Source organism: Triticum dicoccoides, chromosome 6B (assembly GCF_002162155.2).
Source record: "Triticum dicoccoides isolate Atlit2015 ecotype Zavitan chromosome 6B, WEW_v2.0, whole genome shotgun sequence".
In the NCBI taxonomy this organism is placed as follows: domain Eukaryota; kingdom Viridiplantae; phylum Streptophyta; class Magnoliopsida; order Poales; family Poaceae; genus Triticum; species Triticum dicoccoides.
Genome location: NC_041391.1, coordinates 145,141,781 through 145,144,908, shown reverse-complemented (window position 1 = coordinate 145,144,908; position 3,128 = coordinate 145,141,781). Strand labels below are relative to the sequence as shown.

General features: G+C 46.2%; 1 pseudogene; it reads right to left on the bottom strand.

The window, feature by feature from the left end:
- Nucleotides 1–1,662: 1,662 nt before the first annotated feature.
- On the bottom strand, nucleotides 1,663–2,630 carry LOC119325942 (annotated as a pseudogene).
- Nucleotides 2,631–3,128: the final 498 nt, after the last annotated feature.

Sequence of the window (3,128 nt, the reverse complement as noted above, 5' to 3'; positions counted from 1 at the left end):
GTAATATGGGAATCAGTAAGGTCCTCTCTTAGTGATATGGGGATTAAGAGCATGCACACGGAAAGCTAATTGGCAAAAAAACTTGCTGGTCTTACACAGCTCAGTTATATATGCACGACTCACAGCTCATGACATGATACTAAGAGAGAACATCATAGAGACTCAAGCAGATCCTAATATAAAGCTATTCAGACCATAACTTTCACATCATAGGGACACAATAGTCTATTACAATACTGTCCAGATATAAAAATTGAGTAACCATCAAGCAATCAGATTGAGAACAAATCAGTTGGGGTTCTTAACTTTCAGTATGCAGTATATCTAAGAAGTCACACTATCTAAATGCCTAGAGGAAACAGATTCACAGTACTAAGTAGGGGAGAAGCAACACAAGATACCTTGTCAACAATCTTGTTATGTCTGCAAACGATGTTTGCAGTTCCAATGTCTTCAGCAGTGGAGAACTTGACACCCTCCTTGGTGACAGAGATAATAACTGCAACGCACACAAGCCACCATCAGACTAGTAGAAACTGGTATTTAGCATATTTCTTTTACAGGAAACAGAGACGACAAGTGCAGCAAATTTCTTTTACAGGAAACTGGTATTCAACATTCCAGTGTCGCCGATGCTGCTGAGATCCTTGCAGATCCTCTTTGGCCTCCACCGATGCCAAAACTTCGGCCTCTTCTCGAACAGCAGGTTCACCACCTTGTCCTGTGACCACACACCAACGCAACCCAGTCAGATCACAAGCGCCAGGACCGGGAGATACCAAGCAGGTGTTATTTCTACCATTTATTAATTACACATGCAACACTTATATTCAGAGCACTACTAGTACTTGCTATACCAGGAACATGATGCGGCAGTGGAGCTTCAAGAAAAATATTTAGGGGCCAAAACAAAGAGGAAAACACCAATTGTTCACATTGAAGATTGAACACATATGTCTTTCTAGCATATCCTTGAAGGAACAATTCTCATAACAGGAACACAAGAGAGGGATGTTGATTTTGATGAAGAAACACAAAATTTAATGATGAGACAAGGCTAGATGAAGACATTTTCTAATTGACAAGCACCCAAATATATACAGGCACCAGTTCAGGAAATTCATGACTTGGACAGTTTATTAATAGCAGATATGACGAACTAATGTACTTGTACTTGATCTAGTTAAATACATGCAGAATAAGTTCATGGTATAATTTGAATAGGATCAACAAGCCATTTATGTTGCCTTTCATCCAAATTTGATGTATTTCCATGCTAAGGTGCATACGATTGTATTTCCGTGAGGGGGGTTATTTCATATCCCTTAAATTTAATACACTGGCATGATAACATGCTAGCTTTGGCAACATTGAGACAATCAATTAATCTGCACTGAGCAAACATGAATAGGATTGAAGAAATAAGTTTTGTTCAGATTCAATTATATCTAACACATTCACAGCAGATTTAATTGGAAGCAACTTAAACTGCTGCATGAAGAAAACATCTGTGGACCGCTCTGCCATGTAAACAACTGAATTTGAATAAATATAAACATGTAACAAAATGGAAACGTTATGATATCTCTGTTGCATGAGTTTTTATCATCAATCGCATCTCGACTCGGCAGATCTACCCGACTTCGTACCCGAAAGTCCCCATCACCAGCGTAGACACATGGCTATGTCGTCTTCGGGCTGGATCTTGGCCAGACCAAAGTCAGCAACCTGCACAAGACAGAAAAAGCCCCATCACGCTCTGAGATGAACATTCAGAATATATCTTCCAAGCACATGTACGCATGCATGTCCCAGTTGAATAAAAGACTTCATTTTAATAGTTGGACTCCGGAGACAATTCTTAGTGCTTCAAATCATTCAGTTATATGAATTAACAGTACAGAAAAGAATTGAAGATCTCAATGACAGTAGTAATTGGAGGGATAAATCAACACTTGTTCTAAGGACAATAAGATGATTGGTGCCAGGCAGTGTGGGGTCTCATCAGTCACCAAGCTGAACATGAGTGTTTAAATTTGCCAACTAGGACTAACCAAAGTGCCAAACAGAGCTTTTCAGGCTACAACAGCAACATATTAAACTACCATGGACCTACCTAACTCTCAAAGCAGTAATCCATCCCCAATTAGTTCAGATAAAAAAAATCCCACATGGCTAAATGGGCATGCACCTCTCTGTACTTCTGTAGATAAACCTTGAGGGGCTCAATGTACTCCTGAAAGCCTAGCGTGGCCATCACCTAGAGCAGGTTGTCGATGTTAATGGTCTTGCGCTTCTCCCTCTGGCACTTGTCGCTCACCCTACAGTACAGACAAGACAAAACGGCGATAGGTCAGCACCAGACCACACTTGATTTGGGCAAGCAAAACAGAGGGCAGCGGTCAACAGAGGCACTCACTCGCTGGCAATGAAGCAATGAACTCCGAGACGCACTCCCGCAAGGTCTCCTTGGCGTCCTTGGCGATCTTGCCGTTGGCCAAGATGGCCTTCTTCATGATGTTGCTGATGTTGGCGATGGGAAGGAACCTGTCCTGCTCCCTGACGCCGCCGAAGCCACCGCCGTCGCCGCCTCCTCCGCCGCTAGGTGGGCTCGCCGGCATGTCCGACATCCGGCCGCCCTCCTGCAGCACACCCGTAACCCCGCCACATCCATCAGCGCACCGGCACACCAAACCCTAGACCCTGACTTCTGGAAGCGCGGGGAGAGAGGTGAGGGGAGAGGGAGGTGTACCTTATATAGACGGGCATGTAGAGGGCGGGAGGGAAGGTGGTGGAGGGGAATGGAGGTGCGGTGAGGGTGGCGAGCGACGTTCCCCGTGCTCCGCGAGCCTCCGCAGCGCCTTTTTGGCCACCGATGGCGCGGCCATCACGGCGGAGGAGCTGAGGGCCGAATCCGCTGCAGTTGGCTCGCCTGCCCAAGCCCCGTCAGTGGAGAGCGCCTGCTCGATCCAGATCGAGGTCCTGATTGGCGTGGGGTTTCCTGCGAATCTTGGGGGCGGCTCTGGGCATGGGCTCGATCTTGGGTCGGCCTCGACCTCGTCTACGGTGAGGGTCGTCGATGGTGGCTGTGGGGGTGGGGTTGGGGGCGGCAGATCGAGATCTGAGGG